The sequence below is a fragment of the Mauremys reevesii genome, linkage group 10 (genome assembly GCF_016161935.1).
Source record: "Mauremys reevesii isolate NIE-2019 linkage group 10, ASM1616193v1, whole genome shotgun sequence".
Classification (NCBI taxonomy): domain Eukaryota; kingdom Metazoa; phylum Chordata; order Testudines; family Geoemydidae; genus Mauremys; species Mauremys reevesii.
Window position 1 is genome coordinate 75,257,555 of NC_052632.1, and position 26,960 is coordinate 75,284,514.

General features: G+C 39.1%; 1 protein-coding gene across 15 annotated transcripts in view; it reads left to right on the forward strand.

Annotated features, from left to right (window-relative positions):
* Positions 1-26,960, forward strand: part of SDK1 (sidekick cell adhesion molecule 1) — a 656,852-nt gene that overhangs the window by 224,900 nt on the left and 404,992 nt on the right. Inside the window, exon 1 of one of the 15 annotated variants that reach the window (XM_039493151.1) lies at positions 20,527-20,685. The exons of the other annotated variants lie outside the window; for them this stretch is intronic. The gene's annotated coding sequence lies outside the window, so the exon portion shown is untranslated. Of the gene's footprint in view, positions 1-20,526; positions 20,686-26,960 lie in introns of those variants that run through there. 15 annotated transcript variants of the gene reach the window in all.

The following is a 26,960-nucleotide window of genomic DNA, read 5'->3' on the forward strand; positions in this document are numbered from 1 at the left end:
TTAGTTTGCTTCTAGCTTTTGGTAGATGTTCGTTCTTTCTTTCTTTCTTGTAAAATAACATGGGCATAACAACATGGTAAATTAAAATACTTGTCCCAAAATGGAGTTTTAGAAAGAGCCATGAAAAATATTGGCACTATGTAAATAATTAAATAAATAAAATGGATACATCATCATTACAGGCTGAAGTATCTTCAGCATTGTTTCCTCTCCCACTTTTTAGGGCCAGAGGTTGAGAGTTACTAGTTGCAAAAATGCATGAATCATTAAGAGTGATAATTTCAGAAGTGTTCACTGTTGGGCTAATTGCTCCCAATGAAGCCATTGGGAGCAGAGTTAGGCCAACATTGAGTGCTTTTGAAAACTCCTCCATCAAATGTTGTGTTTGGACAAAAATATCAAACCGACGCTGCCATTTTCACAATCTAAATGTTGGCAAAAGCAAAAACACTTCCAAAGTTGTAAGGTAACTTCTGACATTTAAAAAGTTGATTAACTTAATCCAGAAATATTAATATAGCCAAATGGGAGCAAAACTGAACTTAACTGCACAATTTTGAATGTGTTCTGCCTTTTTTCACTACCATCTCTGTGTATTACTCTATATTATTGTAGTAGTTCTACTGGGAAACATCAGAAGATAGTGTATCTCAGTGAGTAGTAGTATTTACTGTGCTTGTTTTTTCCCCATGTAGTGCTATATATTAGCTTCCATGGCTATGTGAATGTAACTATTCACAAGTTTATCTTTAGTAACAATTCTATCAGTTGCCATTATGATGTAGTGTAGTTATTCTACACGATAACTTAGCTTTCCAAGCTGATGATATCTGCTGGAAGAAAAGTGTAAACTATTGTTTTGATCTTTCATTTTGTTGATTAAAAGTGAATTTATCAATTGTGTAATTTGTGACAATGTATGACATCTTTTTACTTTGATAAAATTAATCCTTAGTGTAAACCTTGAGCAAAGCACTTCTAACTGAAGTAATTTTGGTGAAATGTTTTCTGAAATAAGCTTCTGTTAGCAATATTATTTCACACAAGTAAACTTTTGAAACAAATAACTTATTTATCTTGATCTATAGTTTCCCCCTTCCTCCAAGTAAACTCTGGTGCTAAGTTGCTTCTTTGCATCATGCTGTCGGTGTGATCTGATCCTAGAACTAGCTAAGGAAACAGGATCACCTCAGAGCAAGGGTGTCTCTGTGGTAGTGTTGAGATGATGTGTCGGTTTTTATGCACTTCTCCCTCCTTGCTGCCAGAGTAGCAGCAAAGAGGTTGCACCGCTGAGATACTGTTGTGTCGTGTGTATCCCGGATACACTTTCAGCTCTTTAGGGCTTTTTGCAGGCATTGTAAGTTGTAGCTGCCTGAAGATTGTTCTACCTGGATTCTGGTGTAATAGCCCTGCACACAGTCTGCAGTAGGATCAAGGGAACCCTGGTCCTGTGCTGTGAAGATTAGCCATACTCCAGAATCTGTCCAATTAACTGAATTAATGTTGAGGAGTTGAAATATGTTGTCCAGTAAGTTTGAGGCACAAGAATTGTGTGCAAGGAAGTAATGTTTTGTGTTGACTCATGGGCTCAATAATATATCATTCACAAGCTTCCATTCCAACCACTTTTTTTGCATCTTTCAACAGACAACAAAGAACAGATATTATCTACCTTGGAATAATGGCATACTTCCAATTTCACAGTACATGATACAGTGATTTTATTCTGACAGCTGTCTACTCATGGACAAAGAGAGCCGCAGTGTGTCTAATTCTTTTTAATGTTTGCAAAATATAATACTATGAAAATTATCTCTTGTACCAAAGAAAATCAGAATTTTCCCCAAAGCTGACTGCTTCACACCTTACAGCACTCGTTGAAAAGTAGATATTATTGCTCTGGTATAAAGACACATCGTCAAGCACACAATGCATGGCACACTGATTTTATAATGGTTGCTTCCTGCTGGCTGTGATCAGAGACCCTTTTTGCCTCTGTGTAGAGTTCTTTTTTTTAATGCTTATAATAGTGAATGCTACAGCACAAAGAAGCTGAATTTTTACTTTTACAGAAGAGCTGTTATGGTTCATTACCAACAGTGTATGATCCTAAAACCAAATAAAAATACTTTTCATGCAAGCAAGAAGTACTGTGTGTGTAGCTTAAGGAAGGTGTGTATATTATTCTAGCTTTTACCAGTTTTCTTCAGCAAGCAGAGCAAACTAAGAAGCAAGGTATGGGAACCATATTCATAGATGTAATGTTTCCTCAACTCAAAGCTCTGTAAGAAAAGGAGCCATCTGTACAGGGCAGATGTTGGAATTGCAGTCTTATAAACACTGTATCTGTGCCAAAGTGAAGCTCACCACACCCTCATTTAAAAATCACTGTCTGATCTAAAGATATTGCATTATGTGTTGTCTTTCAAGTCCATTAAACAATACTACAATTATGATGATAGCACCTCTCCATTCATTCATAGATTCATTCTAGCAGTCCTTAATGCATGTCTACCTAATGAATAGAGCTGACTGAATTATTCACCCAGTACAAATTAAAAAATAACAGACTTATTTTTGTGAGCCGATTCTCCTTTCTGTGAATATATTTATCTGTGTCTGCTGAATAGTTCAGATAAACAATGGGTTCAGCCTACGGATTGATCATAATTGGTTTACTTCAACTGTTTGCTATTTGTTATTTGTGGTATGTAAATAGTCATCTTGGTCACATGGTATTGTTTTTCCTCCCTGCTTATAGGGCTGAACCCTTTTAAACAGAAAAACAAGAAATTACTAGTAATTAAAAAAAGAATAATTTTGTTCGCATGCACAAACCCATGTATTTTTATGAAGAACCATCATTCATCAAACATTTATGTGAACAAAAAGCTGTCTGAAAAGAGCAAAGAAAAAGGGGCACAAACGTAGTAAAACCAAGTACCACTTGAGAAGATTATTTGTTTTTGCAGTATTCAGCTAGCTCTGATCCCAAAGACAATGGTGCATGAAGATTTTTAAATGTATTAATAGTATGAAAGTAACTTTTTTAGTTTCACCAGCTTAATGGTTGAAACGATTTTAAATAACAAAGAAAACAAAGTCAGCATTTATCAAACTGCACATTTATGCAGGTTTTAACCTTTACATTTTAGTCGTTCTTTTGGAATGATTTTTGTCTCTAGCTGTAGTATTCTTGCCTTCAGATGGGTCTGTCTATTTGAAATAGTTTTCAGATGTCAAGAACAAAATTAAAGATGTTGGCACAGGTTGTCACAGATCAGGGTAGGTCTTTTTATTACTAGGTACCACACATCACCCATCATTTTCAGAATGTCTGGTCTTGAATATTAAATGTTAAATCTTATGTGATTGTTGCCCACAGACAAGTATCTAGAAACAGTATTTAAATGCATAATTGTGTGCCTGTGTAGTGTGAATTATTTTGGTCTCCTGTACCCTTCCTACTTGACTAATGACCACTAAAAGTGAACTTTCAGAACAAATGTAGAACAAGTCAAGCATGGCCCTGTTGTGTTGATAATATCAATTTGACAGATATATTCTGAATTTTGCCTGCAGCTATTTAAAATGGGAAGCAAAGTCTGAAGTGTTTTATGTGATTTTTTATTATTATTATTGCTTGTAGAGGCTAGCATTGCACTTATTTTCGCAAAGAAAAACAGCCTTTCTTGTAATGCACTTGTGGTCCTGTTGACTCCCAGCAGGAATCATGTATTTTAGTGTACTTTCATATAACTTTACTGATTAAGAGTTTACCTGCAATAATGCACAGGGTCCATTTTCTTTTACAGTATTATAAACCAGTGGCCAAAAGGCCAGATGGAATAAATGTTATGTTTCTGCTGATTATCAGCAAAATTTGTTGGCTGGAAGCAATAAAGAGGGGACTAAAGTCACTCCAGAGCTTTGTGTACACAATTTCATTATTTTGGCATCTAAAGATAAAATCTGCTCTGGTCATATTTTATTTTGTTCAGCATGTAAATCACTTAAGCAAGCTTCTCTCCCCTGCCAATAAAGCTATATTTGATACTTGTAAACTATGGAGTACAGTTATACAAATAGCAGATTGTGGCCAGATGTTGCAAGCTGAGAAGAAACACATATATAATGCAATTTAACGTATGTTGCTTTAATTTAAAACTTACCAATTTTGTTGTTAGCCTCCTGATTTGGCACTTGTCCAATACGTGTTTTCTGTAATCATAGAACATGCCAATTTAATGTCTTTGCACCTGAAACCAATTTCAAAACTGCCACCTGTTTAGTATTGCCTCAGGATGTTAAGCAAACAAAAAAAAAGCAACTAATTTACATTCTAGTGAACCAATAATAATGTGTTATTATTTCAGTCTATTTTATTTTAGGTCAGGCACAAAGATTTCTGGGTAAGCATGTATTTTCAAAGATCTGTTATTACAATTAGATACTGAATTGTTTGTAGTCAAAGGGAATCTTTTCATAAACTACATGAATATAAGATTAAAGGAGTTGCTTCTCTTGCTGAAAATTGTATAAACAGACAATATTCATATAACACTCTACAATTTTTTTTTAAAAAGTAGATAAAGATATGTAGAATGTGAAGTAATTTTAAGATGGTTCAATTTTCAGTCCGCAATGCTTGGTTTACTGCAAGCTATTTTTTCGTCTGTAATTTGAATGCTAAAAATAGTAAGATCAGGTATATCCTGTCTTTCTTTGTGCCTTAGTTACATTACAAAAGAAGGTGAAGGAAAGCAAGTGTCTGTCACAGAAAGCAGCTCATTGTCTCAGCCTGTCAGTATCACTGTGATACCCCCGTCCCAGAAAATGTGTATCCTGCCTCGCCTGTTAGTTCATTTTATAAGCTCCTCTATCTTCACAGTAGGTAATGTAGCAGAGTATTATCATAGGATTACAACATCCATTGGTTTACATTACAAAATACACCTTCATATTGTATCTGACTAAAACCTCCGAAATCATTTATTTCTAAATGTACAAAGATCTCTTCTCTCCTGTTACCCAACATATATTGACATTTCCATTGAACTTCCCCTATGATTTTTTTCTTTAATTTTTCTTGTATTGGTATAGGGTATATTTCTTGTATTGTTTTTTGCTAAATCTTTTTCTATTTCCAAAATTATAATAGCCTTCATGCCTGCTTCAAATGAATGTTTTTATTGTATTGGTTTAGGTTAGGCAAACAATTGCCATACATGCATATGGTTTTGTCTTCAATTGGGTATATGATAAATTGTAGAGGCTAAAGGGAGAGATGGGCTTCTGTGTGAATCATGAGGCTCAAGAACATACAGACCCGGTTATCTTCCAATTGGCTTAACACCAAATATCCAAAACTTGAAGTCAGAGTTAAGTATTAAGGATTGGGGGGAAGCAGTAGATGGGACGTGTCTAGATTTTAGTAAGGCTTTTGATACAGTCCCACATGACACTCTCATAACAAATTAGGAAAATGTGATCATAGATGAAATTATTATGAGATGCGTTCAAAGGTTGAAAGACCATACTCAGAAAGTAGTTACCAGAGGTTCACTGTCAAACTGGGAGGGCATATCTACTGGGATCCCACATGAGTCAGTCCTGGGTCCAGTACTAGTCAGTATTTTCATTAAGGACTTGGATAATGAAGTAGAGAGTATGGCCATAAAATTTGCAAATGACACCATGCTGGGACGGTTGCAGACACTTTGGAGGACAGGATTAAAATTCAAAATTAAAGTTGACAAATTAGTATGAATTCCAGAAGATGAAATTAAATAAAGATAAGTGCAAAGTACTTTACTTAGGAAGAAAAAATCAAAAGCACAACTACAAAAGAGAGAGTAACTGGATAGTTGGTAGTACTGCTGGAAAGGATCTGGGGATTATAGTGGATGACAAATTGAATGAGTCAACAATATGATGCAGTTGTGAAAAAGGCTAATATCATTCTGGGTGTATTGACAGGAAAGGCGAACGTAAGACACAGAAGTGATGAGGCCTCAGTTGGAATACTGTGTCCACATTAGGAAAAAATGTGGCCAAACTGGAGAGAGTCCAGAGGAGAACAAAAATGATAAAAGGTTTAGAAAACCTAACCTATGAAGAAAGATTAATAAAACTGGGCATGTTTACTCTTGAGAAAAGAAGGCTGAAGGGGGACCTGATAATTGTCTTTCAAGTATGTTGTGGGCTGCTATAAATGAGGACTGTGATTGATTGTTCTCCATGTCTACTGAAGGTAGGACAAGAAGAAATAGGCTTGCAGCAAGGGAGATATCAGTTATATATTAGGAAAAGCTTTCAAATTATAAAGGAAGTTGAGCACTGGAATAGGCACCCAAGAGAGGTTGTGGAATCCCCGTCATTCAAGGTTTTTAAGAACAGGTTGGACACATATTTGTCAGGGATGGTTTAAGTTTACTTGGTCCTGCCTCAGCGCAGGGACTCTGCACTTGATGGCTTCTTGAGATCCCTTCTTGCCCTATAATTGTATGATTCTATGATCATTTGGAAATTGCTATTTTTTCCCTTTATGTCCCCATTGGTGCTTTGCTGTGACAAGAGGTCAGAGCTATTGCTGGGCAGTGAACTGTTCTTAATTGTAAAAAAATTATCTTCTTTGAAATGGTTGGCAAGTGTGTTTCCTCAGTGAAATAAAAAAAACACATACCTTCTTTTTCTTTTTTTTTCCCGGAGACAGTTTGCTTATTGGGAAAGAGCATATTATTAGGATATATTTCAGTTATCAACATTTTTCTTATCTAATGGACATGGCAAGAGTGACCTTAGAACAGCTGTACACTATAATGTAGTACCAGTAAATATGTGTAAAATGTCAAATATAGCTGCCTCAGTCTCCCATACAGTTTGCAGAATAAATTATTTGATTAATAGCTTTTACTTTTAACAAATAACTTTGGGTTACGAATCCGTCTGGTCCGATTTCTTAAGTGTCATTTAGATGATTCATTTTAATGTATACATCAGAAACAGATGACTGGAGGGGCTTGTGAGATCTTGCAGAGAATCAAGGAAATCAGTGGTACAATAGATTGTCTCCTGCAGAGAGTGATTTTACAAAACTTGCAGACATGCCCAGGGCTGACTCTCTACAGGACACAGAGGTTCTTATAAGTCAAGATTTAGACTTAAGAAAACCCTGTTCTGTTTGGGTGCAAGCTCAAAAAGAAGGGGACAAATTGAAATAGGAAGTTAGACACTGTACAGTATCTAACTTCCTAATTCTTTGAGTGGCTCTGCATATTCCCACTTACAGATTTTGTGCCTCACAGTGCAGCCTAATGGTAGAAACTTCTCCAAGCAGTGCTTGTTGGAGCACATGTGCATACGCTCTTATTCCTCCCTTCAGCATCTCCAGATGTTCTGAGGGTGAGGCTATGCAGGGGGGGCTCTGCATTCTCTGCCACCTCAGTTCCTTCCAACTGTTGCATCAGACAGAAGTGAATTGATCCAGTCCATTGGATCCAGGGTTTTCTCCTATTTAGTGCCTCTGGATAATTTATAATAGTTTAGTTTAGTGCACAGTGTAGATTAAGGTAGTTATAGTTAGCAAAATTTGTAGGTTTAGTTCCATGTAATCACAGAACCAAAGAAGAAGAAGCAGGGATTTAAGAAATGTGCTTCATATCCAGCTGTATTCCTGATGTCAGATAACCACATTAGGTTCCTTAAGTGGCTCAGGGAAGGCCATTCTCCTTCTGAGTTTTCTATTTGAACCTTTACATCCAGAGCACATAAGGAACAGCAGAACTTAATGAAGCCCTTGCTGCTAAACTGTTGGATTCTGAGGGATTGTCAGATCTGAAGACTAAGAGACCTGTTTCAGCTCTGGTTGCTTTGTCTAGCAAGACTGAGATACCTAATGGATCCTGGAGATCAGGATCTTTGTCAGATCTGGCTCCTGTTCCATCAGATCCTCCTCTTAAAACTTTCAAGTCATTGAAGGCACTGTTTAGCTAGCTGCTAAAGAACCTAGGTCTGTGTCTGTGATCGTGGAGCCTGGATGGGCCATGCTGAGAAGGCCAACTCAGGGCAGACTGGAAGATTTAGGGCAGACAATCCCCAAGATTGGTGATTTATTCTATAATTAGATTCACCAAGCCAGTAACAAAACAACTGCTGTAATACCACACTTGTTAACCAGAAGTCATATACAGTCACCTTTAGGCACTCCAGCATTTGGCTCACATCTAGACAGCCTATAGCGAGGGGTTATCAAAAACCTTATTCACTATACTTAAAGTTCTACCAATCCCAAAGGACCAGACACATTTCCCACCAACTCAATGAATATTTCAGAACTTACTCAAATGCACGCTTACAGCCAATCATTAATTAAATCTAGGATTTATTAATAAAAAAAAAGACAGAGAGAGTTAAATATGGTTAAGAGATCAATATATACAAATGTGTGTAATGTCAGTTTCATAGCAGAGACAGTGAGGCTGCTGATTTGTAAAAGTCTTTATGGAGTCAAGTTAAAAGATTATAGTCCCATAGGCAGTTCAGGTGTTGAGTCTGTTTCTCCATGAGAATTCCAGGGTAATCCAGATGTCTACCTAGAGACCTTAGTCCTATGGTTTAGGTCTTCCCTATTCAAGTTTAAGCAGACCTGAGATTAAAAGAATCAGACCCGAAGCTTCCTTTATAGTTGAAGCAAGCTGGACACTCACAGGTAAGTCCACCTGGTAGGCTTTGATGAAAGCAAGCTGACAGTTTGATCTCTAGTCAGCGTGTCCTTTCTCAGACAATACAGTTAGCAATAGCCATTCAAACTATCAAGACAGTTCACTATGTGGAATTACAAGTTTCAAAGAGAAATGAGGACAATAATATTAGTACACCACAAGTCCCATCTAAGTATAACAGTCCCTGTTGATCTCTGAATCAACAGAATAGAGTAATGAAGCGTTATGGGACAAGAACAGGATTTTAGCACCTACAAGCTTATTAGATCACTTTGTTAAACTTTTACTCAGATGCATATAAACACAGACAAATACATTTAGCATTTACTCTTAACTCTCTAACAATACAGGCAAACGTGTTAAAGATACGAGTCTAGTTAACATGGCTTTGATAACTAGCTACAAGGAATGGCCCTGTTTACCATGGCAATACCCTTTTGATATGTCCTTAAGGGTTGCTTCCAGGTTACTCAGATTGCTGATTGTTTAACCTTCGCTGGTTCAGCATTACAGTGTCATTGGTTCCAGCTGTGTTGGTTCAGAAGGCAAAAGTTGAGGGAGAAGAAGGCCACTCTTATCAGTGCCAGATCTGTATGTCATATTTGTCAGATCCATCCAAGTCTGACATGGCCTCTGCATTTCCCACTCTGAAACCTAAAATGGTTCCTGGTCTGACTTCAAAGCCCAGACCTGTGTGGAGCTAAGTCTCATTTTGGATCCAATGCTCTCTAGGTCTATGGGACTGGCACCGTCTTTCATTCCTGTGCCAGGGTGTAGTGAGGCGACGACTCACCGGTGCAGTGCCTCTTGCTGGTTGTCCCGGGAATTAGCTTTTCCAGCCTTTGGAGCATCCTCTGCAGCTGGTGTCTTACCTGCCGCTGGCCCCCATGTCCCTCCTGGACCCCGGTGCCCCTTTATCTTGGGATGCTGCCCCCAGCAGTGTCCCCACACTTTGGGTCTCCCCTCCCCGGGGAACCCCCAACCCTCTATCCCCACCTTGCCTCAGTGGCTATTGCCAGTCACCATCCAGCCCCCGCTCACTGGGGTGGACTGCAGTCTGTAAACCACTCATCACTGGAAAGGGGAGTTTGGACCTGCTGCCTTTGCCTGCCCTGGGCTGCACCTCTGCAACCCCAGTACCCTTCCCAGCCTTTAGCAAGGCCTTCAGCCTGGCGGTTTTCGAGGCTGGAGCTCCCCAGCTCAGCTCCACTCTAGGTACCCTGCTGAGCTCCCAGGCAGCCAGGCCCATCTTTCTCCCCAGCTAGAGAGAGAGACTCTGTGTGCTCCTGGCCCACAGACTTTTATAGGGCCAGCTGTGGCCTGATTGGGGCATGGCCCCAGCTGAGGCTGTTTCCCCAATCAGCCTAGGTTTTTTCTCTCAGCCCCAGCCCTCTCCCCAGGCTGGTTGTAACCCTTTCAGGGCTGGAGCGGGTGACTGCCCCGCTACACAGGGCCATCCTCAGATCTGAAAAGGACCTTTGCTGTGGTGGCTAATGTTGAATATTCCACTTTGGAGTATTCCTCAGATCTGAGTGAGAGACTAGTGGGGGAGAGGAATAGAGAGGCTTCATTGGTTCCTAGATCTGCATTCCCTTCGCCTGAAAAGAGGGGGAAGATATTGAGAGACTTTTTCCAGCTCCATGTTTGCCTCCTGCTTCTAAGACTCCTACAGGATCACCAGGCAGATCCTTCTCACCTACTATTTCTCCAGTGCTGTTGCTATCTCCACTGAGGTCTGTAGTGGATCCAAGGTCATATCTTCAGTGGGAGGAGGCTAGAGGAAGAGTTAAAGGACCTGAACCATACAGATTTATGCTACCTAAGTCTGGGTTTCCTCAGCCTTTTGGACAGTTTGTCATTCCTCCTATGGGTATGTTTCTAGATCCCAGCTATTGGAGAGACTGGCAGTCCTGGGCTCCATAGCCTTATTGGGTTCCACCACATGAATTTTTAAATCATCTGACTTATGGACTGAGATATGACATCGCATATGATAAGGATCTGGTGGCTGGGGAATCCTTGGATCCAGTTCCACTGGATCTATCTGCAGCCCAGGAAGTAGTGCCTCACACTGTGTCTGAAGAAGAGGCTGAGGAGATGGCTTCTCTTTTTGAACAGGATCAGATGGATACAGACTTTGGTCCTAATTTGTCACCTGGTGATCATATGAGTGTTGCTTCCACATTGTCTCTTTCTGAGGATGATTTTCAGTTCTATGACCTAGTGGGTCATATGGCATCCACTTTGAATTTATCCTCAGTTGCTGTGGAGGAGGTGTCACATCTCGTATTTTACTTTGTTGTTGCTCCTTCCAGGAATAGAATTCTTTACCTTATGCTGGGTGGTCTTTTGCCTCCTGTTTGTGCTACCCCTGCTTCTTGTCATATCTATCTAAGAAAGTGGACAAGATGTATCAGATTCTTCATGGGGGTTTCTTGTATTTTCACATTGACTCCAAGCCAAATTCTGTGGTGGCTGCTACAGGTCAAGCCCATTTGATTCCTGAAGACAGAGATGGGAAGAAGATTGATGCCCTTGGGAGGTATTTTTTCTTCCTGTTCTCTTGGATTTAGGGTGGCTAATTACCAGGCAGTGATGGCCTATTAATAATTCCTTCTGCGGAAAAAAGATGTCTTTGTTTGTGTAGGATCTCCCAGCTTATAAGAGGATATTGGCAAATGTAATATCAATGGTGGGACAAAATGTGTTGAAGCATGCTTTTGGGGCTTCCTTTGCCTCTGACTCTTCAGCCAGAGCATGGACATCTGCTGTTACTTTGAGGAGGCATGCATGACTGCCTTTGTCTTCACTGACTGTGGATATTAGAGCGGAGGACCTCCCTTTTAAAGATGATAGTCTTTTCACTAACAAACTGAATTAACTTTTAGAAAATTGGAAAGAAACTAGATTGACGCTAGAAGGAGACTGCCTATTCCTTTTTGTTATCAGAGGCAGTCTTATCCTCAATCCTCATCTTATTGCTCATCTCAGACATCAGCATCAATATCAACAGACTATGTCTTCTTCACAGTTCTAGAATAAAAGAAATCATTCTGATTGGGAACTGCAATCAGTCAAAGCTATCTGTTCCTTCCTCTTTGACTTTGTTGAATACAACGCCTCATATCTGATGTAAGATTTGGGAGTTGTGGGAGTTGGCAAGTTTTCTAAAGTGTTGTGATAAGCTGTTATTAAAGTCTCTTACAAACAGCTAGCCAGGAATTCTCCTTATTTTCTAATTTTGGTGGCTTTTACTTTGGTGAGAAGGTTAAGTGTGCAGAAATTCTCTTTTGTAGATCTCTATTTCCAACTCTTTGGTAGGGTGGTCTGCAGGTCAGCCCTAGACTCTATCAAACTTGTATAACTGAGCTCCACCTAAAGTAGATTTTTCTCTCTTGTCTCAAAGCCTTTTGACAACTTGGAAGTGCATTTTCACTTTGGTCTGGACAATTTTAATCACAACCATTTTAATCTGTGCTTTCTCCTGGTGTTTGCAGTCCCATGAAAGTACTACATTATCTTCCAAGTCCTGCTTTGGCAGACAGACCAAATTATCTGACTTTTTTTCTTTTGAGATTGCAGTTTATTAAAAATATACTGTAAATCCTATTTAATCTCAGGCCAGTGCTAGTGTGAGAAGATTGCTCAGGGTGGGGTTGTGGTTTGCTTTGTTTTTGTTTTGGCTTCACCCACAGTCACTGTTCTTTCCTTTATTTGCAGTGATTTCTGTTTACTATTTCATTACTCTGACTAGGTGATTAGCAGATGACAGTCACTGCTTTCTTCTTCCCATGACCTTTGTCCAAGCAGTGGATCTAACTAAGGAGACCCTGGTTATGCCTAATTTAGTTTTCTGTATGAATTTGATACACCCTGGGAATTCTTTCATTTTCAGGTCAGAACAAATTAAGCGGAAATGTCATGTCAACACAACTGTCTGTTTCTTTAATGCTAAATTCTAATTTTTCTTGTGTTGTGTCATTAACCTTTGCAAATACTATGAGAATGTCGTCATTTTAGGAAGCACGTCATAGATTCACAGCATTTAAGGCAGATGGGACCATTAGATAATCTAGTCTGACCTCCTGTATATCACAGGTGATTAAATTGACAGTGCTGTATTGAGCCCAATAACTTGTTTGACTAAAACATAACTCCCAGAAAAACATCCTGTCTTCATTAGAAGACATCAAGAGACATAGGTGCTGGAACAAGGTGTGCTGGCGGTGTTGGCTTGAAGTGGTTTCCATGATATACTGGGCTTATAGTTTGGCTCAATGGCTCTCAGCACCTACACTGTACAAATTGTTCCAGCACCTCTGTCAAGAGATGGAGAATATACTATTTCCACTGGTAGTTTGTTTCAATGGTTAATCACACTCACGGTTAAAAAATTCTGACTTTTTCTAATTTGAATTTGTCTAGCTTCAACTGTCAGCCATTGGTTCTTGTTATGCCTTTCTCTGCTAGCTTAAAGAGACCTTTAGTACCCAGTATTTTCTCCCTTGTGAAAGTACTTATGCATTGTAATCAAGTCACCTCTTAATCACAGTTGCCAACTTTCGTGTGGTAAATAAGTACTTGGACTTTCAAAATAAGCCAAAAGTCAAGCTAATCCCATTTCAAAACAAGGCCAAAACAAGCCAATCCTTAAGAACTCCAACACTCTAGATTCCCCCCAACGTGCAATCTGGGACTGTGGTGGGCCTTCTGTGCACCCCTGACTCTCTCCCCCCTTCCCCCTGCTTGCCCCCACCCCCTTCCCCCTGCCTGCTGGAAGCTTATAAAAAAAAAACAAAAAAACCAAGCTGCAACAAGCTACAAAGCCAACAAGCTACAAGCCAAAAACTAGCCAAAAAGCAACTCACAAGTCAATTAAGGCAAAACCAAGCCCAATTTCTTCTTTTTTCCACAGGTTTTGCATGTCTGCTCTCAATCTTTTCGATAAGATAAACAGATCGACTTCTCTAAGCATCTCCACTCTTCAGTTTTTCAATATCCTCTTTTTAAAAAGTGGACACCAGAACTAGATACAATGTTTCACTGTCTGTCTAACAAATGCCATATACAGAGGTGGAATCACCTTCCTCCACCTCCTCCCCTGTGAATTCATCACATTGTCCATTTTTGCCCAAGGATCCCTTTTGCTTTGGTCCTTTATCATTCTTCTTATGGTGGATTTTTATCGCTTGTAAGAGTGAGTTGCAGCGTGAGAACTTTCACAAAGGAGATCCAATCTCTTCGGCTCCGTTTTTCTGTGTTTGACCAAACAGCTGTAGCACTGTAATAGAAATTATAATGCTGTGTGCATTTGGCTAATCTGAAATATGGTAGCGTCATACACTGACATCAAAAGCAAAAGATGATCTATGCAAACATTAAAATAAATTGTAACATCTATTTTCAAAATGCGGTTTTAAATTCTCTCTCTGACTAGCTAGAAGTTAACCTTGTCTCATTTTGAAACAAATCTTATTTTTCTTTTTCTTGTCATTTGGATGCAAGTATGTCATTTATTGAGGTTAAAAAGAACAGCAAATGCATTTATCTATTACTACACTTGGCAAGCTAAATAACATTTTATGTAAGAAATATTGATTTATAAAATGCAGTACATGTAATTAACATTAGAACTGTCAAAAGTTTAAAACAATATTAAATTATCTTTTGTTTATAATATGAAGAAACTAAATAATAGACAAGTTTCTACATTAATAAGCTAAAAGCATTTCTGCCTTGAAATATGTCAGGCTGAATTGTGTTTTCAGGTTCCATGAAATGTTTCTTCCTATTCCTGACAAGTATAAATTAGGTGTTCAGTCAGTATTGGGATTTTTGTTTATAACTCCTTATGAAGACAAAGTTGCAATAATAATATATTACATATTCAGGATCAGGTTAGTCAAAGAACCTGGATAAAGATTCTGGCTTGCTGGCTGCAGAACCCTCCTGTTGAGTTTGCTAGAAAGGGTGATCAAATTTCTAAATGCTTATTTCTTTCTGGTGCTTCTCTTGTGTAAATACTTGGTATGAAAGATCTTCTGTTGCGAGGGGAGTCTATATTTTACTATACCACACTTCATAGGTATATTGCACAGTTTCCAATAATGTGTAATACAAAATCTAGCTGCTTGACAAATTATTTTTATTGCTTTCTGTTTAAAACATATGGAGCATGCTGGGGTCCTGGGAAAAAGGAGATCTATGAACCCTCTAATATGAATGTGATCTTTATTTCCCAGTTTTAATTTGTCATGGAAAATAATATCTGTGTGTCCACAAGACTTCTTCCTTCAGTCTCCTGTGGAGTACCTTTTAAAACTTAAATTATTCCTGTATTCTCTATTTTTCTGTGTCTTCCAGTTTTAATTTTGTCTTTTTTTTCAATGATTAGTGACTAATGCTGCTTCACCTGTCTCCATTGTTTGCAGGAGGTGGAATTACACTCTTTTGTGACTCTTTGTTTTAATGGGGACAGATCTTTATGTTGGAGGACTCCTTTCCTTTTCCAGATATCTAGATCTTGGCTTTCCACCTTGCATGTTACACCTGGTGGCTGCTGCCACACTCTTTCCCAGCCACAATAGTACAATTTTACTTATTTAATTTTAAATCTCATTGCACTCATCCACTGTTTCTTTATAGGATAACAAAGGTTCAGTTCAACATTTGAGTTTGCAGAGCCATTTTTGCTGATGGCTCTGGATTCTGTTGCTGAATTTTTATTACTGTGACACTCTGTATCTCAAAGTAGCATCCTGGAACCTCCATATTCATCACTGATATTGATATGTTTTGTACAAAGTATGCCTTGTGAGGTATCATTTTAAAAGTCTTGATCTGTTGAACATTAATATCCTGTTGGATTGTATGTGCTATCATTACATGTGAAGTTATGAAGTATTGCTGTCTGTGTCACTGAAATATGTTGAAGCTGGGAACACCCACAACAAGCCTTTCAGATACAGCAATGGCATAGCCATCAGTATCCAGACAGCATTAATATCTCATCAGCACTGATCAAGAAAAAGAATCCACTATTCTAGAGACTTCTCAAAGGAGGCAGGTACACCATGGGGGTGGACTAACCCAGGTCACAGCAAAGATCCTTCCAGCAAGCTGGAAGAAAATATAAAAGACAGTGACATCACTTGGCCTCTCTTTTCCTCCCCTCCAACTCAACACTTGGAAGAATGACTGGAGGATGAAGACTGAACTGAGGAAGGGTGGTCCCAGGCTGGGAAAGAGTCCCAGCTTGTGTATTGAGGATCTGTAACCTGCTTGTACCATCTGTCAGGGTGAGACACTGCTTGATTCAAATCAAGTTTAGTTTGTAGAACTTAGATTGTGAATTTATTTTTGTTAAGTAACCAACTTTGATATTTATGCTTGCTACTTATAATCACTTAATCGATCTGTAGTTAATAAATCTGTTTTATATTTTACCTGTTTTGGCTGAAGTGCTTGGGAAATCCCAGCTCAGTTTACAAAGTTTGGTGCTTGTCCACTTTCCTTTGAAGAAGAAGCAAACTAGATAATTAACTTACACTGGCCAGACTTCTGAGCAGTGCAAGACAGAACAGTTCTGGGGTGCAAGGCTGGGGGGAATTGGCTTGATCCTCCCAATTGATCCATGAATGGCTGGGACATCATTCATGTAATACAGTTGGGTGTGTCCCTGCCTGTGGATATCTGTGTAAGTGTAGTGCCTATCAGAGGTTTTTAGCTTGACATCAGCATCACAGTGTGAGAGGCAATCCAGGTTGGTGACTTTGGAAGGCTCAGTGGTTCCACATTCCAGGTTGAACCCTGGGAACCCTCAATCACCCAGAGGCTGCTCTTTCTTCAGCCTCCCTCCCTCTAATCCCTGCACAGATCAGTAGATTCAGTAGATTCAGGTCGCCTTGGTTCTTCTTATCTTCTTAACCATTTTCATTTATTCCCTCTCTATTGCAGAGAGCAGGATTAAGCCACTATCTTGTCTGCTGGTTTAGCCACAACCCTCTTTAGTCACTTTTGTTAAAAATACGTTGTCAGAAAATATATATGTGCATGGAGATGAGACTAAAATCTTATGTGGATAGCTTCCTAAAGGATCTAGTAAAGTTGAGACAACTTGGTGCCAAATTTCCAAGAGTGCTTTGATCTGGCCTTGAATTTTGTGTCTGCACTTTTGTATGGGGGGTGGGGGGTGGGAACAGGTTTGTGCATCCAAATGTGTGCTGCAATATAGGTGTGAAGATGCTTTTTTTGAGGGCTCAGATGTCTCTGTGGCTGTTGTTGTTGGTTACAGGTTCAGATGGAACCGGGGGACCTGAACCAAAGCTTATTGAAGTTGATGGGAATGTTTCCATTGACCTCAGTGGAGTTTGGATTGTGCTGCTTGTCAGCGTTGGTGTCCCTAATTCAGCAAATGACTTATGTGAATCATCCCATGCCTACTCAACATAGCACTTAAATCAACTACAATCAGACCACTCAGATGCTTAAAGTTGAGCATGACTTTTAAGAGATTTATTGAATCATGCCTTCCCATATAGATACATTTTACATACATTTTGCTAGACAAAGACAATTACAAGTTATGTACATAAAATAGCAATAGTAAAGAATGCACATAATTTTATAACAAAGAACTGTTCATAAATCATTTCTCTTTAGCTCCTAAAGATTGTGCCAATAAACCTGTGTTATTTTTCATAGATCTTCTCAATTGCTTTGCTGTTTGGAAATCAGTATCATGATGACTTTCTCCTCATAATATGGAATAGGCCTACTTACTTGGTTTCCAGGTCTGGCAGTGCCTCTGCTGTGCCATTGTTTGCTGCCACTGCAATAGGGTTTCTATTCCTGGATTTCCAGAATTGGAGGCTCCATCATCAGCATAAACTTATGACTTATAGTATGTGATCTAAAATATCCAAATAAGAATGTCTGCTGTTCTGCCAAGGGCAGGCTTTTGAAATGAACACTTGTGTTCTGAATTTTTCCTCTTTTTCAGCTGTATTCAAAGGGGTCATTTGGATCTCTGATAATGCAGTGGAGCGTGTTCAGAACAAGGTCCTTAATGCCCTGTTGGAAAGCAATGGATTACATGGTAGGAAGGCTAGGTGCTCTCAAAAGTATTGGTGGAAGTCTTTCTGCAACTAGCTTATTTCCTGTTCAGTCTCTCTGCCTGCCGAGATTTAAACTTTAGCAACGTATTTCCTTCAGAACTCCTTAAGTCACTGGAAACATCACCAGATATTAAAAAATCAAAACCATGATTTCCTACGAAGTCTGGCCTAAAGTGTTGTAGATTTCTGCTGCTTTTCTTTGTTCCCTCCTCCCTTGATTTAGTAATATTTTAGGACAGAAAGAGGCCATATGATGCCAGGCTCATCCACCTGCTTATGTAACATTTATACTCTGTTATGCCTTTTTCCTTTAAGTGCATTTCTAACTTTCTTTAAAATATGTTCATGGCTGTAGCTGCCATCAATACCATTTTTCACAGATTAGCTACAGTCTGCATAAAGAAGTTCTTAGAGCCCAATCTCTTTTTTAGTGTTGGTTCTTATCCTATTGTTTCTGAGCCTGCCACCTTTTTAAACAGTGTAGAAAGATTATGGTGGATAGTTCTAATTAACATAGAATAAATCTAACTTTTCCTAAACTCCACTTATAATTATAACCCCTGAGGTTCTTTATGTATCCCCACTCTTCCCTCTCCCCCCATATTTTGTCCTATAATACAGAGCTGAACATTGTGAAATCACTCCATAAGTGATCCCACTGGCTCTTAGCAAGGATGCTGCAATGGTCTCTTCAGGTGTGCTTTATTCCCGTGTTTACAGATGTTCAGAATAGAAACAAAACTCTAGCGACTACCAGAGGTTGAGCTCTTATGTTCTCTCAGCCTGCAGAAAACCATAACAGAGCTGACTGAGGTTGAACCACATTGTGTTCTTGTATGATACCATGGCAGGCTGATGCTCTTGCTGGGTCTGCAGTGTTTGGTTAAAATGTCAGTGACTTATACAAACATGAATTTTTACTAAATTGCAGCTGCTGAAGCAGATCTGATTGCATACCTGAAACACTGGATCTTAGTGCCCAACTGTAGGCATTTTTTTTAAGGTACTAAGAGCATTTGTACTGAGTTTCCTTTTGATAACCTTGTAGCATTCAAAGAAGATAACCTTGCATTAATTCTGAAAGGGCTATGGGAAGTGAGATGAGATGATGGATTCTCTTTTTGAGTTCTATATAAGGGACAACTACCAATAATTTATTTTTATTAAGACTCAAATTTTGTGAAATAGAGAGTAAAATCAGGAGTCCTCCCGTTTATTCTCAAGGCAATACTCAATGAGTCCTCTTTAGCTTTTTTCCCCCTGTTCGTTAGAGGAAAGACTTTTCTGCCAGTGTCTTGCTTTTCTTGCAGCAGATAAACTTGAAGGTTTATTCAAGATGGATAAGAATATTGAGATTATGGATTTTCATAGTCGAATCTGGAGTTTAATTTAGTATGTTTCTGCAAATATAGTGAGAAGATAGCATTGTCAAATAGCTAGAGAGCAGAGGGCTGGGAGTCAAGAGGCTGAAGCCTGGAGTTGCCAGCAGGGACTTTCCTTCAGGCTCACAAGCTGGATTTTAATATCTACTGGGGAGCAGGAAGAGGAGAGCTATAAAATGGCAAAATATCTTTGCAAGACTCAAGAATTTTAGCCCCATCCTTTTAGCACGTGATGATCAGCTGGGAGTTAAATGTCTATTGCTAACTCACTGTTGTAGCCACATTGGTCCCATGATATGAGAGATACAAGGTGTGAGAGATAATCTTCATTGGACTAACTTCTCTTGGTGAAAGACATAAGCTTTTGAGTTCCACAGAGCTCTTCCTCAAGATTCTTTCGCTAACAGAAGTTGGTCCAATAAAAGATTACTTCACTAACTCTCTCTCTCTCTGAAAATGGCTTATTACCCCATCCAGATATGAATGGTGGGAGTTGACCTCTCTTGGTTTGAGCAATCAAAGATAAACCCAAGGAGCAGCCAAGTCTAGGGAGAAATATTTGTGTGGTATTTTATGTGTGTGTCTCTATGTGTGGGGTTTTGTGTCTTTGTGAATAAAGTCAAGCCCCAAGAAGTTTTTGTTCTCACCCGCTACATTTATGTGGGCTCTGTTTTGGAGCAGGATGGGGAAACCACCTTCTAAGAAACTCTGATAATCTTAAAGTTACATTATTTGATACATTTTCTCTGCCACACCATTAATAAATGTTTAAAAGTCACTCAACAAGGTAAGCCAAGACCCTAGCAACAGTATCCTGAACCTAAATTACTATTAACTGTATACGGTTTTTTGTTTTTAAACAATTGTCATTTCAAACTTTTATTCTCCTTCTCTCTTTGCTTGACAGTTTCTCAGTTTGATCAAATGCCCTTCTTAGGAGGGTGAGAGAAGTCACTTTGAGTTCAGATCCTTGGCTTTTGTTACAGGCTGTTCCTGGCTTATCTTAAGGCAAAACACGCACAAAGAGGAGAAAGAATAGTAAAATAGAGCATCTGGTGCTGGGTTACAGTTCTGTTGTTGGAAAAACCACATGCAACTATCATTCAGGGATGCAATTCAGACCCGTGAGGGGTTGTCACAACCTGCTCTGTAATCCTGGATGCCTCACAATGCATTCCTGCTGTAGCTCCCAACCAGCCTACCAGCATGCAGGTCACACCCTGAATGTGTGTGTATAGCTGCAGCCCAGGTCCAGAAGCCTGCCAGCAACGTAGCATTCACACTGTAGTTTCTACCGGCCTTGGTTACAACCAGCCAAGTGACCCCAACACAGTCCTGGTCTCAAATTTTCCCAAAATCATGTGTCTGGAAGTGTCCAGCCCTTTCCTGGACACTTCAAAGAAATAAGGGTTGTTGCTCTTATAAAGAGACAGAACCACATCACAGCTTATTAACTTAACTGGGGTAAGTACACCCTTTCGTTTAAACACTGCACTGAGTTGGTTTATAGTAAAAAATAAAAAAAAATTAACAATAAGACTTGGGTTAAGTGATGCTAAGTAAAAAGGAATAAAGGTAGAAAGGGTTACAAGCAAATAAAAGTGAAAATATGCATCTAAAAGGCTCAAACTTAATCTAGCAAGATACAGGCTTTGTTCTCTCACCAGTCATTTTTCTTCCCAGCCATGGCTGACTTGGGACCTTCCCTAAAAGTACATGGTACTGGCTTCACATGTTGTCTTAGGTGAAAGATCTCTTGCCTAAGCAGGTTTCTTGCCTCCAGTCAGTTCCAGAGACTTCAACCTCCCAGTTTGGTTAAAGGACCCATCTTCTTCAGCTTGCAAGTGTTCTGGTCTCTTGTCTGTCTAGTGATGGATGCCAAAGGTGGCATCTTTCCTTGTTTATATCTTCCAAAGTTCAATGAACTTGTTTCAAGAGGCAGGATGACTTCATACTGTTTTTTCCCTTCCTCTGGGCTTCCCATCCCCCTATATGACATCTATGTAAATAGGTTTTCCATTTTTTTTATTCCACCATGCTTAGTTTACATTGGAAACTGGTAGATAGCTGTGGTATTCCTTTCTGTCTGGGCACACTGCATAGCCTAATATCAACAAGCATCTACAATTCCCAACATAGTGCCAATACATACATTTCACAATGGTGTCACCAGAGTTATTAGTTTTCAGAAAAGAACTCACCCTATACACTTTTATAATATTGTATACAATCAGTTGATTCAATTGCTTATCCCTTGAGGGTTTGCCTCTTGTCTTTATAGATCAGTCAACCTTTGAAATGGATTCTCCTGGAAAGAAAATCCCAGACCAAGCTTCTCTTTCATGCTGGTGTAGACACCATGCTGTTTTCTCCTTCAGTTATATGTGAGGTTTGCATCTACTCCTTGTTAGCTTGAGGGGGTCTTCCTACTGCTTGTATGTAAAATGAGGTAAACACACATTCCTTTGTTTAGGATAGACCTATTTAACAACTCCCCTGAGGTACCTGGTTAACACACCCTTTACTTATAATTCCAGTATAGAGTCATAATTTAATACCTATTGCATGCATACATAAATCACACAAGAATATTAATGATCAGATGAGATCTGTTTTAAAAACTCACAAGGCACATTTTGTTCAAAGATTACTACAAAAGTGTATAGGGTGTTAATACAGGGGTGCTTAGTGTCACAGAATGGTGTTGCTTTTAGCTTGCCAAAATAATCACAGTAAAATGTGGCAATGTTAGACTGTCCTGATTGGCAAAATGAGTGTATTACTAGACAGAAGGTGGTAAAAGAGAAACTGAAATGGGAGAGGTGGAAATTGACATGCTATCAAAGGAATTTCAGAACCTGAGGTTAACAACTCAGGAATTGCTTAGAACTTAGCCATGAAGATAGTGATGGCAGCTGGTTCCCTCATCTGGTCAAGACATATTTCAGGCTTAAGAAAAAGACAACCTAATGGTATATTGGCACATCCCTCTCAGTGTCTTGTGGTGGTAACCAAGATGATGATATCCTTAGTTCTAAACACAATGAGGTTATAGGTCATCCTCGGCTCTTGTGACAGTACCCAGCTCCTATAAACATTCTGTTTTGTACACTTACAAGTCATCCTCCTGTTGGTTCATGATTTTATGATTCCAGAAGAATATACCTGTTTAGCTTTTGATTAATGTAGGCTGCAAAAATGCCAGGTCACTAATAACAGGTTCTTTTACTCAGGTGGCTACTTGAGATGTTATAGGAAATGAGACTGGTGAGTGATGTACACAGAAACACTAAGACTTTGTTTAGCACCTACATACAAACAAGTACAATAGCAACCATAAAAAAGATAAGACTATCAAAATGACCTCTTGCATTGCACATACTCACAACTTCGTGGAAATCATCAGAAGTGAAGATGGAAAGAATAAGACATGGAGAAGCATTATGTTGAATGAAAATGTCATTCCAGTGTCTCAAGTAGGGGTTGGTCTGACAGCCTTTTATGCAGGGTGGATTGATTTGAACCAACACTATTTAACTCATGATTTTAAATCACCAAGTGGAAAGCCTCAATTTAAATAATCAATTTGAATCAACTTTTCTATTTCTACTTCACTTATTTTCAAAAGAAGGGTGCATTCTCATTGACAGTTACAAACATTAAAACATGTTTGATTTACAAGCAAATAGTCTCTCCTCTAGATTTGGTAAACGTTTTTGCTGTGTAGGAGGATACACTAACTAAATACATTTTAAGCAATTTATATAGGTTAATATGTACAAATGCTTATTGTACATTTAAGTATGTTAGAAAATGGTAAATTTTAACTTTTCGCTCATGATTTGTCAAGCTGCATTAGAACGGTTACTAGAATTTAATTAAACACGTTTATTAAACAGAACAACCTTAAATGTTTTGGATACTTAAAAGATTATCAAAACATGTTTCACATTTACAACTAAATGATTTATTAAGAGGAACACAGATATTAACTGTAGTCAATGAAATAAACTGATTTCAGGTCAGCCTTGGAAAATTTTCAAATGTAACTAAATGAAAGGTGATTGGAGCTTAAGTTTCTACTTGCCTAAGTCTCTGGAAAATGTGTGTAAGTTATGTAGACTATCCTTCAAACTTTTTAAAGTAGTAGATCTCATCCTCCCCCTTGGCATTTTTATTCCTAAACTAGAATAGAGAGACAAGTTTTCCTGCTTTTTCAACTCCCAATCCATTTCTCAACATTGAATGAGTTAGTCCAAATTCTTTCTGTGCCTGAAAAGGAGGCTATTGCTGTTAAAAGCTGGTTGAGCACTTCAACAAACTCTGGTTCCAGGTGCTTAGCTAGTGCCTTCCAACAGTTCAGTGGTATGACTTCCTTTGAAATATCAGCAGGAAACCTGTACTGTTTGAATGGTTCACCTTGGCAGCCTTGACATTTATTATAGTTGGCATGATCAATTGTATGATTATTAGGTGCCCATGCCATAGCAGCAGCATCTTCAGCAGTTAGGCATTTACCCTGGTACTTTGGGATGAGAATATTGGCAAGAAAATGAGGTGGAGTATGTGCTTGATCAAGGTATAGTCAAGGGTCAGATTCCAGAGAAAGTAAAAAAATAAAGATTTCAGGGTCCATTCAAAAGCATCTGGTAGTCCAGATTTGGCCCACAGTCCACCTGTTGATTATCTGTTGATCTAGTATTTCACTAACTAGATATTCTAGAGATACAGAAGTAGTTTTCCCCATGAACCTTTACTTCATCCTGAGATCATGGACCATCGCCAACCAAATCTTCTATCCGCACTGAAGCTTCTGTCTGTACAGAGACCACGGTACTGACATCTAGTAGCCATCCTCCTGTCTTTGTGTAGTGTGTTACATAGACTCAGCTACTTGAAGATCTAAGGCAGAATCTAAGCAGATTTACACTGCTGAAACTGAAGAGTAACATCATTAACTTAAATGGAGTTCCTCTGGATTTACTTCAGATTAACTTGAGGTCCAATATGGGCCTCAGTCTCTAATAAGAATTTAGAGGCACATCCTTTATGGGAAGTTGTGAGTCAGTGCAACGGTGTCCCTCCTGGCCAAGTGAGGCATGGCCATTACTCAGCTCAGCAGTGATGGGTTCACCCTGGGGTGTCACCTGGAACTGCGGTACCACTGAGTCCTCTGACCCACCAGCCTAGGCTCCTTTCTCACACTTTGCTGCTGTGGCAAGCTGCAGACCCACTCCTGTTCCTACACTTCCTCCAGCATTCATACAGGCTGTCTGACCAGCCACTGCATGAACCAACAATACAGAGGCTACAGCCAAAATAACCATCAGCTTTCCAGCCTAGGACCACAGAGCTGTACCATCCTGCCCTGGTCAAAACCCTGACCAGTATGAATTTATTATCCAGTTCACCTCCCACTCAATGTTGAGAGGAAATGCAACAACCTTTGTTAAACTGAGCTGAGATTTTCCCCCAGACACTTCACTTAAAGGCACAGGGGGGTTAGATTAAAACATAAAACAAGTTTATTAACTACAAAAGATTTTGTAAGTGATTATAAGGCAGTGGTTCTCAAACTTTTGTACTAGTGACCCCTTTCATATAGCAATCCTCTGCATGCGACCCCTCATAAATTAAAAACACTTTTTTATATATTTAACACCATTTTGCAGCTTGGGTTTCCCAGGTTTTCATACACAGGCTAGAAATCCCTTTAGCCAGGGTCCAGCACTTCCCCCATTCCAGTCTCTGCTCCCCAGCTGCTTCTAGGAGTCTTCTTGTGTGTGGACTGAAGAACAACAGATGACGTCACTCTCTGCCTTATATAGTTTATGCATATGCCAGGAACCCTTTGCCCCAAACTCAGTTTGTGGAAAAACACTGACACCACAAGATGGAGTCCAGAGTCATATGGCCTGGTCATATGAACCTGTGGAGTCATAGCAGCCATTACTTACAGTCTGTCTGGTACATTCTCAGGAAGGCTCAGCAGGTGATGGATAAGCTTCCCCTAGGGCTTAATGATTTCTCTAATGGTTCATTACCCTAAATAGGCCCTTCCCTACCAGCTATCTAGACTGAAAGCATCTTGCCTAGTGGGCATCACCCCAGTTTAACTACATTTGAAATACAGATACATAGTCAATATTCATAACTTCAGATACAAAAATGATACAACATAGCATAATCATATTTAGCAAATCATAACTTTTTCAATGACATATTACATGACCCATCTTGCATAAAATGCATTATAATTATGCGATAATCATATAATATCACTGTGAAGAATATGGGGTGCAATATCACACAGTCTATTTCTGGTACCCAGGGATCTGAAAAAACATCTGATATTAGGTCCATCAGGAGAACCCATGCCTGTCCACTCCTGTCCGTCTATCCTCCCAGCCGCTGTGAGGCTGCCAATCAGCAATGGCTGGCAGTGCCTGTATTAGGTAGCTGGGGTACATACACCCCATGACAGAAGCTTTGATCATGTAGTACAATAATAGCATTTTTAAAAATACTATCTTGTATCTTAAGGAAAGATTCACTGGGTGATTTATCTGTTTTGAAATATACATTTGGAGAATGGCAGTAAAACATTTGTTTAATTTAATTGGTCTTTTCAAAGATTTGTCACACTTACAGCCAAAACAAGCTGAATCACAACTAGCCAACATATTGGCTAGAACAGCCTTCTTGCAGAGAAATACTGTTAAGGAGACTCCAATATGCTAATGTACCTTTGACATAGTGGATGGTGATCTTCTACTGTGTCTCAACATTGTATTTTAAAAGTTTGAACTCAAGCACAGGACTAATTTAAAAAAAGCTGGGCCTCTGAAACTAAGCCATTCAATTTGGTTCCTATACTATAAGGGCCCAAGATTCAGTACCTGACCTTCCCCATACTCCTAAGCCATACAAGATAGGCAGGTTCAGTTGCACAGGGGAATAAATCTTGCATCCAGAACTTTTGTGTGTTTGTGGAGGTAAGGGGAGTTAAAGGGATAAGAGATGGAAGTTTCCTTTTGAAAAGAAGAAAAAGAGCCTTGGGATGTGCCCAAGCCAGGGCATGATAAAAAGAGGTCTTGATTCCCTAGGAGGTTCTAGTTCTCAGCTGTCAATCAGTACAAAGCTGTTTTCACTCCATGCCATGTGCACTGAAGCATCAGCAGTAAATGTCACACCAGCATTTTAACCTGTCTTTGATGGGGTGTTGCTCTTGTCTGTGGTTAAAGATTTGGCAGTGTTGACAGTACTGGCCCTGGAAATGAAAATTTCTGGTATCTCTGTAGCATTATAGGTTTGAGAAGTGTAACTTGGTGGAATCAAGACCATTATCCATAAAAGAAAAATCCATACATATTTATGAGTTTAATTTTGATTAATTCATAAGACTGTGGATATTATTCAGCATGATACTTTCAAAATGTATGTAAAATAACGATGATGAAAATGTTTTCTTTGTCAATATCATTATTTTGCTTGCTTGCTTTTTATATATTTATATTCCATTTCTTTTTATTGCATTCTTCTTTCAAGCTTACTGAAAAGATTTTTCTTTCTTTCTTTTAGTCTGTTAACCCCATGCTGTTCCACTTTGGTTTTCTTAACTCTTTTTTTTTTTAATAAGCTTAAAGTAAACTGCTGTAGTTTTGTGTCATCCAGTCAGTCATCTGTAACGAATCACAACCAATCACCAACCAACAGGATGGACTGCCTTTTAGTGTTCT